The 11,411-nt window shown below is 36.1% G+C and overlaps 1 long non-coding RNA gene across 1 annotated transcript in view; it reads right to left on the reverse strand.

Annotated features, from left to right (window-relative positions):
- The window catches only part of LOC149131490 (uncharacterized), a 9,570-nt gene extending 1,091 nt beyond the window's left edge, over positions 1–8,479 (reverse strand). The window contains exon 1 of the long non-coding RNA XR_016237846.1: positions 8,032–8,479. This is a non-coding gene — a long non-coding RNA (uncharacterized LOC149131490). The remainder of the gene's footprint in view (positions 1–8,031) is intronic.
- Between the last annotated feature and the right edge of the window lie 2,932 nt (positions 8,480–11,411).

Here is an 11,411-nt window from a genome sequence, read left to right on the forward strand (position 1 = left end):
TATATGTATATATATATATATATATATATGTATATATATATATATATATATATATATATATATATATATATATGTATATATATATATATATATATGTATATATATATATATATATATATATATATATGTATATACATATATATATATATATATATATATGTATATACATATATATATATATATATATATATGTATATACATATATATATATATATATATATATATATATATATATATATATATATATATATATATATATATATATATGCGTGTATATACATATGTGTGCATATGCACATACGTGTGACTGTGTGTGCGCGCGTGTATGGATGTGAGAGCCAGGTACCCACATACATATGAACATCAGGAAGAAAAATGGAATTTGTAACTGTATATAAAACCACCACATGTATACATCTATATATTTACATATGTTATTAGTTATCCTTGTGTATGAAATACAAATAACACTGAACTTAGGTAATTACCAGCAGAGTTAGATACGAGTGGTGAACGAATTAAATGAGTGCAGGTCGTCGACCGCTCATCGTGTCAGGTATCATAACAAAATAAGCCTTCAACCTCTCCTTCGATAGCGTATTACATGAGTAAAGATATTAAAACCATCGTCGGCTTCTCATCGGGTACTGGTTTTATAAAAGAGAATACTGATTAAATCCTTTTGTTTTTGCTACTTTTATTTTAACGAAAATTTAACGAAAATTTCTGACATGTTTGAAGTGTTGGGGACCGTTTTCCACACGGCTACCAACTGCACTCATCTTAATACACACAGAAGTCTATCAATATATATGGGAGAATTTACGAAAAAAAACAACAACAGACGAGGACAGGTGGTGTAGACAACAAAAGGATGCATCAGTTTAACGCTCGGGAATACAAACAGTCTTTAACGTTTCGAGCTACATTCTTCAAAAGAAAGAATACGAAGAAAACAAGGAGAAAAAAACACGGAGAAAAAACAACCAACATACACACACACACACATATATATATATATATATATATATATATATATATATATATATATATATATATATTAAATGTACAGCAGCTTCTATCTACACGCATATCTCACGTATACGCAATTTATGGTTGTCTCCATCAGTGTTTGTCTTTAATCTTTTATTTTTTAGATGTTTTAGTCATTGGATCGCGGCCATGCTGCAGAATTGCCCTGAATGTTTTTTCTTTTTTTTTTCGCGTTTTATTCTTTTCTTTTTAGTATGATGAATCGACCCGGGTACTTACTTGTAAACCTGCTATTTATTCCATGTGTCTCTTGTCTAATTGTTAAATTACGGAGACTCATACGCAATAACACCGTGTGTCAAACAGCGCTGGGGGACAAAGACAACACACAACGGCACACGCACGTATATGTGTGTGTATACATATAAGTGTGGCTGTGTGGTATGAAGCTTGCTTCCCGACCACGTGGTTCTGGGTTCAGTCCCACGGCGTGACACCTTAGGCAAGTGTCTTCTACTGGAGCCTTGGACCGACCAAAGCCTTGTGACTGGATATATTATACGGAGACTGAAAGAAACCCGTCATGTGTGTATGTATGTATATATGTGTGTATGTGTGTGTATGTTTTGTGTCTGAATCTGTGTTTGTTCTCGCCACCATCGCTTTAGAACTCATATTGGTGTTTTTATATCTGATACGTAGTGGTTCGGCAAAAGAGGCGATAAAATACGTACTCGACTTACAAAGAATAATCCCCGGGATCGATTTGTACGACTAAAGAAGGTGCTCTAACATCGGCGTCTGAAGACAAACGTGCAAAAGAGTACACACACACACAAACGTGCATACACATACATACGTACACACTCACACACACAAAGATACATACACACACATGGCCACATTTATTTCTCTGCTTGTTTGAAAATTGGAACCGTCTGCACGTGAAACCACTTAGTGTATTCTAAGTACATTTAATACTGAAAATAAATATTTCTATTTTATTTTTACCAGTACGATCCGGAAACAAGATTTTATTCTGTTAAAAGCCTGTAATCAGGCGAAATGTAGCTGACACGTGACTGACAAGGATAATGACCGAACATTTCTCCAACTCCCTTGTATATATTCAAAAAATTTAAGCTCTACTGCCATGGATTTGGTAACATGAGTAACTAATTATGTTTATCTATATATAACTAATTATATATAATTAATTATCGATATATAACTAACTAATTACATATAATTATCTATATATAGCTAATTATATATAACTAGCTGTCTTTATATAACTAGTAATTCCTATCTAATTATTTGTATACATGGGTAACTATTTATTTCTATTTAAACTTTGGCAAAACTACGAGAGAACCGTAACGAATATTTTTTTTTTCTAAATGCACAAGGCCAGAAATGTTGAGGGAGGAGGATAGTCAATTACATCGAACCTACTACTTGCTACACAGGTTGTGTGTGTTGGCACTCCGTCGCTTACGACGTCGAGGGTTCCAGTTGATCCGATCAACGGAACAGCCTGCTCGTGAAATTAACGTGCAAGTGGCTGAGCACTCCACAAACACGTGTACCCTTAACGTAGTTCTCGGGGATATTCAGCGTGACACAGTGTGACAAGGCTGGCCCTTTGGATTACAGACACAACAGAAACAGGAAGTAAGAGTGAGAGAAAGTTGTGGTGAAAGAGTACAGCAGGGTTCACCACCATCCCCTGCCGGAGCCTCGGGGAACTTTTGGTGTTTTCGCTCAATAAACACTCACAACGCCCGGTCTGGGAATCGAAACTGCGATCTTATGACTGCGTGTCCGCTGCCCTAACCATTGGGCCTATGCACCTCCACTACATATGCTAACGACCCAGAAAAGATGAAAAGCAAAGTCGGGCCTCACGGAATTTGAACCGATTTTGACGAAACGCCACCAAGTAATTTACCCGACACGCTAACGATTCTGCCAGCAAGATTTTAGTTGTATTGAGTGGAAGAGAGAGACGAGGAAATGGGTTATCTTGAGAATCTAATTAGAGCAAAACGAGCGTAGTAATATAATAACGTGGCTTTGAAACCGGAAGTAATAACAAAAAAAGTTAAACTTATGGATGAGAAGCACGAAAACAACGACAAGAACAAACGCAAGAAAATATCTGAGAACAAGATGAACGGAAGAAACACACACATACAGAGATACAATGACTCTCTTACATAGACAAGCACACTCGCAGACACTCTGTCTCTATACATCGCTCAAACATTCATTCATTATGAAAACAACATCGGGAGAAGGAAATACTCGTGGGAGAAATATTCCGTGGAAATATTTTAAAGACGAACCCATAAAGGTAGATATTACATTAGAATTTTATCGTTTCCAGAAAAGATAAATTTAATTGCAGCTTTGGAGGGAAAAGCTGTTTTACTTTATTTATGTATGTTTATCTGCAAACAAAAGCCCAACCCAAAAGATTTCTCTTAGCGCTTCATCGTCAGTTACCCGACCCTAACATTCCTGGCCACTCTCCCACGTTGTAACATATATTACTACTACAACAAATAATAATAATAATAATAATAATAATAACGGTAATACTTCTACAATAAAGAAAACAAGAAAAGATAACGGATTTTGTTGGAGAAGAATCCGTCTGATATGATAAACTACTTCCTCCTTAGTTACAACGAAGTAGATCGCTAATGTGTGTGTGTGTGTGTAGAATATTTGTTTTTTTCTCGGACAACGCCTTTCAAAGCACAGCAACATGATGGTGGTGGTGGTGGTGATGATGATGATCACTCGTCATCATCGTCATCATTATCATCCTCACCAACACTTTCAAGCGTACTAACACCACGTTCACCTCGACTACCATAACTATCATCACCGCTGTCATCATTAACATAATCCTCCTCCCCTTCATCATCATCATTACCACCATCATCAGCATCCCCCTCCTCCTCATCCAAATCATCATCATCATCAACAACGAATTTCACATATAGTAACGACCAACCTCATTATCTCCAAGGCCACTACCAACGCCTTCACCATCACCTCCATCAGCAATACCATCATCATTATAAACATCGACAATACAAACACTATTTTTCTCCACTCATTATTAGAATCAACAACAAAAACAATCACTTCGATAAGAACATCAACAGCTTCCAAAACTGAATAAATAAACTGATTACAGCAAAAACAAAAGAAACTACCTTTAACCACAATAAACATTAATTATATGAAGAGCGAAGAACGGAACACCTTTTATAAAAAAAGACAAAAACAAATTGCAGCTGCAACATCTATGAAAGATATCTGCAAGAATGGTTCCTATAGCAAAAAGAGTTAAACTTTCAGGAAACCTTCGAGAATGCCAGAATGCCTTTATTAGGTTTCTAGATCTGCAACAAACAGTAGTCAATTTTATGACAGACGGTGGCTTCTCTTAAGATGTAGTTATATTGAATAATGCGATTTGGAGTACGGAATGCTTAAAATATAAGGAAAAGAAACGGATGGAGAAGGCTAGAATCATTTTGAAAATAAGTGTACAGTAATCCCTCACCATATCACGGTTCACCTATCGAAAAATACCTGAGGAATGAGATCCCAGTTTCGAAATTTCCCCAAGACACCTGATGAAGGCTGGAGGGTATATCTGCCGAAACGTTGTCTTAACAACAAACAACATGAAGACAAATATCCGTCAAATTTAAATACTGCATATGACTTCTATTTTATGCAGGCAGAATATTCAAGCTGTAATCTATCATTAATTGTATGCCTCTTTGTTGTTGCTGAATTTGTTTTGCTGCTGTTTTTCACGTTTACTCACTGATGAACTTCGCCCTACGATCATAGTAAAATTCTCCCTATTGCGCGATATCTATCTTAATATTCTATGTTAATTTCCTTATATTTCAACTCTAGCGCAGATAATATGTTTTCATGTGAATGCTACTTCAAGCAGGTCGTTGACTTACTGCGTAACTGTGACAAGACTCTTTCTGAAGAATAGAGTATTTGATGGAGTTTTAATGGCATTTACGATACTGGTTCTAACATTCTACTAGATAAAAAATAAATATGTTCGATATTCCTTTTCCTAACTTTTTTCACAATTAAATATGACGACAGATAGATCGTACACGCATTATTTATAATACGGTAGTGCCCTAATACGAGCAATCAACGACAGTAAATAATTCAATTGCTGTCTGTCTGGAACAAACGAAACTTTGCTTGTTTCAGACTATTATATGAATGAAAAGAAATATTTTAAGACACCTGACTCGCAAAATTAAAGAAAAAACCCAGCTAAAACACAAAACAAAAAGAAGAAAAAAAAAACAGGAAATAACTATGGAAACAAGAAGATATTTCTGTGTTCTCCATCCCTCTCTCCATCATTCTCAGTAGGACACTACCCACCTCTCTTATTCTCTCTCTTCATATATATATATATATATATATATATATATATATATATATGTGTGTGTGTGTGTGTGTATGCATAAGTATATGTCTGTCTTTATGTATGTGGGTACGTGTTGTGCTATATGTATATATACGCGCACATCAGAATGAATACCTGAAATATATCTGTTAACGTATTTATTGTATGAATTTTGTTTCAATTACATTTTTCCTCAGAAGAATACTTCACAAGTGAGTTGGGCTGAGCTGGGGTGTCGTTGGATTGAAATGCTATGCTTTGCGATAATGCACATAAGAAGAGATCTAAGTAAAATTCTGCAGTAAGATTAGTCAGACATTCTTGGAAGCAGTTACTTTTGTTGTGTGTGTGTGTGTGTGTGTGTGCGCGTTTTTTTTTTTTTTTTAAACGTTTAAACGAATATATAATAATTAGTCATGTAATGCACAGATGTAGACTTTACAGACCAACGAAAAATAAGCGAATAAAACAATAATGAAATAGCAGAAAAGAATTACATGTTTCGTCGTTGCAGGTGACGAATATTTAATGCAATAACACGTCTGCTTTCATTTCTATCTTCATAGTTATTTATTTACTTATTCATTCATTGTACAGAGAACTGCTGGTATTAATATTACTGCAACTATTACTCTATCATACATATGGTGTAACACTGTGTTATAATAATGGTCGTACATATCATTACGCACACATATAAACATAGGTTTATAATATATATATACGTGTATGTGTACGCACATATATATATAATTTTCCCATATGTGCGTATGAGTTCCTTCAAATATACCAACACAGATATGTATATATGTGTGTGTGTGTGTGCGTGCACGTGTGTATGTATGTATATACAGTGTGTTTTCACGTACAAGAATGTGTTGAGATAGACCTAACGGCATTATAGGCACAATAATCCAAATTAATGCTGACTCTTTTAAAAATTTCTCAATTTTCAATGCTGACTTAAAGTTTCAATTATTTAAATTGCATTTCTTGTCTCCCCACCAAGGTAAGAATTGTTCTAATACATGCAGCTATCGGATGAAATAAAGTACATCGCTGTACCTTTTCCTGTACGGAAAAAATGACATCAAATATATTGCAACATATTCCGAACGCATTGATTTCACGAAAATGTTCAAGGTACTTAGTCTAGGAACACATACGATTTACGACACTTATATTGGTTTTAAATGTTTGACACAAGGTCAGATATTTCGCTGAAGGAGGTAAGTCTAATTTTTTTTTTTATTACCTACAAAGACCAACGTAGAAGCTTGTCGACAAATACAAAGCAAAAACAATATAAAATGTGACAAAACATAAACTCGGGGAACTAAAACTTAACAAGAAGTGGATGAGATAAGGAAGAAAAAATTAAAAGAAACGAATGATAATATGAAAGAATGAAAATGAGGCGCAATGCCAACTCGAACCCCGAAGTCAAGTGCTTACATTTTCACAGTCTTTTCTCTTTTTTTTTTTTAAGTCTACATATTTACATTTTTTTCACAGCCATTTTTTTCTTTCTTTCCAATTTTTTTTTTATTTTTTTATTTAAATAAAAAATTGCAAGTTGTTTTACGTTGGTATCTCTGTTCTTTTCAACATCTCGTATTCCATTGTCGAACTCATCTACCATTTCCAAATGTTACAAAATACGTCCATAAATCTCTCAAATTGTCCCTCTGGTATCCAACACCTCTATCATCCATATCGAATACTTCTGTCGACAGGCTTCACTCTTACAAGTCCCTTCCATTTCGCCATCTTTTCCTCTACGTCCACATTCTTCTCATACATTTCCAAATAAGTCTTTTTTTTTTGTACTCTTCTATTGTTTCTTGCATTTTTTTGAATTCGGTTCGTTCCTTCCATTTGTTTGACTTTTTGTTTTCTGTTGGATACCCTCTTTTCTTTGCTTTTTTCCTTCTTTTGGGGCTGACAAAGCCATCACCCCCCCCCCCCTCTTTCAACTCGATCATTTCCTTCTCCTTTACGTCACTGACGCGCTCATCATCACGTCTATCCTCTCTTGTTTCAATTTTCCTTTCCATCTCTTTTCCTTGTTACTATTCCTCCTCTTTTTTCACTCAGAGTAAATTCAAACAAGGGGCACATTAGGACGCCTTCCTTCTACCACTACATTCAACCTTCCTCGATCCCAATTACTGAGGGAGGTATGTTTAATTTTTTTATTACCCATAGAAAGGCTATAGAAATATGGTTGACGATACAAAAAGGCAGCACATCATAAAGACAGTACAAAACAACTCGAGGAACTAAAATAACAAAAAGGGAGATCGAGTAAGAAGAAAAAAATAAATGAAAACTAACGATATTATGAAAGAATGACAAAATGAGGCGCGATGTACACTCGAACCCCGAAGTCAAGTGATTACCTTAACATACGAATTTTACTGTATTTTCTATTTTTTTTTTCATTTTGAAAATTAAAAATTCACATTAATACATTATTTTAGTATTTTCTCTTTTTTTCATTTTCAAAATTAAAAGTTCACATTAATACATGTTTTTACAGTCAATTAAAATTAAATCTTTACCTGTTCATTTTCTTCTTATATCCTCATACACCACCACAGACGGCGGAGTGTCACACAAGTATATCACGTCCAGTAAATCCAGATGCATCCAAAAATGTCTCGTGCCCGCCGTCATGCACCAAAACACCTCTGTCACCCGTGTCAAACTCCCACCCCTCCATTTCCCTCTCTACCTCCACATTTTTACCCCGTAGTCCATCAGCTCACCGCTACAATTACACTCCTCCTAACCCACTGCTCCCTCCACCAGATGGAGCTAAGTATACCACATCGACCGCAGTGCTCAATTGGAACTTTTTTTAACGACCGCAGAAAGATGAACGGGAAAGTCAACAGCGGAGGAATTTGACCGCAGAACGTAAACACAAATGAAACGCCACTAAACAATTTCATTGGCGCGCTAGCGAGTCTATCAGCTCACCGCCGTTTGTTTTTTTTTTTTTTTTCATTATATACATATTGGCTTCAAATTTTGGTAAAGGCCAGCAATTCTGGGAGACGAAGTTAGTCGATTACATCGACTCCATAGAACCCCCAAAGGTTGAACGGAAAGAGCGACCTCGGTGGAATTTGATCTCAGAAACTAAAGAAGGACGAAATGCCGCTAAGTGTTTTGCCTAATAATTTTTATGTTGACAATAAATTCCTAAATCTCAGAGAATGAATTTGCAGAACCGTTATAGCATCGTGGACATGACTTTGACCTATATAATCCGTGCCTGTAAATCTCTGAGAAGAAATCTCATCGACATAAATTCGGCCATTAATCATTATGAAATCTATAAAATAAAAAAAAAAATAAATAAAACAGCAACTGGGAAGGTTTCCATTCTATAGATCGGTACTGCTGTCAATCAGATGACTTGAACCAGAAAACTATTGCGGAGTTTTAATCATTGTTAAATTTGACCCAACTGTCTTTAACCCCGGATACGATAAGGATGCTATAACACTATATATACACACACACACACATATATATATATATATATATATATATATATATATATATATATATATATATATATATATATATATATATATATATATATATATATATATATATAGATGCATGCATACATAGATATAATATACATACACGCATATATATATTCCTATATGGTATTTGGTTCACGTCGTATAGTTGTGAGTTCGATTCCCGGCGGCGTGCTGTGTTCTTGAGCAACACACTTTATTTCACGTTGCTCCAGTCCACTCAGCTAGCAAAACATGGTAGCACCTGAACTTCAAAGGGGAAATCTTGTCACATCCTGTATCATCCGGAATCTCCCTCAGAACAACATGAAGTGTACACGTCTCTTTGGACTGCTCACCCACTTGCACGTTAATTTCATTGGCTAGCTGTTCCTTTGATCGGATCAACCGGAGCCTTCATAGTCATAAGCAGCGGAGTGCCACTATATATATATATATATATATATATATATATATATATATATATATATATATATATATATATATGTGTGTGTGTATATATATATATATATACATACAGTGTGAGAACATTTCAGAGTGTTTGGGTGTCAATCTGAGGAGATGTACCGAGAGTGATAAAAATTAACATCATGGTGTTTGGAGTGATCACTAGTGATGGCGAAGCTATGCCTCAATTTATCTTGCCACATGGCCTCAGACTCAACACGGAGGCCTACTTCAAGTGCTAGGAAGAGGTAGTGCTGCTCTGGGTCAAGAGGGTGACTGCTGAAAGATTTTATTTCTGACAACTTACCCAGACGTTTGAATTATTAGGAATTGAAGACTCATTTTTAACAGGAGGCACGTTGCTTAGATTAACATACGTTGATGCTAATACTCATTTTCAGTTGATGAAACTAGTTTAAAGTGGAGTAGAGTTCCTTGTTCAAGGATACTACACACTACCTGACCCCAAAATCGACTTCACCACCTAAGGATCACCATCCTAACAATCAATCAAAACGAATATGTATTCTGTCTCTTTATGAAACGCGTTCTCACGTAGCCACATGTACGTAGTTTAAAATAACATTGTATAGTTATGGCTTGGGTGGAGGTGCAATGGCACAGTGATTAAGGCAGCGGACTCCCGGTCATAGGATCGCAGTTTCGATTCCCGGACCGGGCGTTGTGAGTGTTTATTGAGCGAAAACACCTAAAGCTCCACGAGGCTCCGGCAAGGGATGGTGGCGAACCCTGCTGTACTCTTTCACCACAACTTTCTCTCACTCTTACTTTCTGTTGTGCCTGTAATTCAAAGGGTCAGCCTTGTCACACTGTGTCACGCTGAATATCCCCGAGAACTACGTTAAGGGTACACGTGTCTGTGGAGTGCTCAGCCACTTGCACGTTAATTTCACGAGCAGGCTGTTCCGTTGTTCGGATCAACTGGAACCCTCGACGTCGTAAGCGACGGAGTGCCACCAACAACAGTTATGGCTTGAAGTGTCAATCGTTTTTAGATACTTAGCAGAGGATGCTGCGTTGGCTCATTTGCATCTTCATCATTTGATATGTGATGCTGTGGTAGTTTTTATTTTTATTCCAATGCTTCATTCCGTCCTCTAGTCGCGTCAGCCTTCCATATCAATAAAACAGGTCCTATTGAAGTATTGATGTCGATACAATATAATATACACTCCCGGTATTTCGTCTGCCGTTACGTTCTGTGTTCAAATTACGCCGAGGTCGACTTTGCTTCTCAGCTTTCCGGGGTCGATTAAATAAGTTCCAGTTATGTACTGGAGTCTATGTAATCGATTTAATACCTTTGTTTGTCCTTGTTTGCCCCCTCTATATTTAGTCCCCTGTGAGCAATAAAGAAATAAATATAATATACACCTCCACCCTAAAGTATAATGCTTGGATCGCATGTTATCTATAATTCTATATTCCTTAATATTTGCTCAACTTTGTACATTCCGAGTTCAAAATTATTGAGGGGTAACTTTGTATTTTGTCTTTTCTGTGTCAATGAACGAATGTACATACGAAAATATAGTATTTGTGTCTGCATAATATACGTTTCCATTCTTGCTCTTGCGTCGTTTTGCTCACATATTAAAGATAATCCTACTTTTAATGTTATTTGTGACAAAACCTGAAACCAATATTTTTCCAGAATAAGGCGTTGAGCTGCCAGAATCGTTATTACGGCGGGCAAAATGCTTAATATAATTTCATCGTCTTTTCGTTCCGAGTTCAAACTGAGCCGTGGTCAACTTTGCCTTTCTTCTTTTTAGGGTGGGTAAAATAAGCATCGGTTAAGCACTAGGGTCGATGTAATTGACTTATCCCCTCCCTCGAAATTGAATTACAGGCCTTGTACCAAACTTCGAATCCGATTTTATTTGTGCCCGCTCTTTTCGTATTAAGTTCAAAGA

The sequence above is a fragment of the Octopus bimaculoides genome, chromosome 21, assembly GCF_046866305.1.
Source record: "Octopus bimaculoides isolate indiv1 chromosome 21, ASM4686630v1, whole genome shotgun sequence".
In the NCBI taxonomy this organism is placed as follows: Eukaryota; Metazoa; Mollusca; class Cephalopoda; order Octopoda; family Octopodidae; genus Octopus; species Octopus bimaculoides.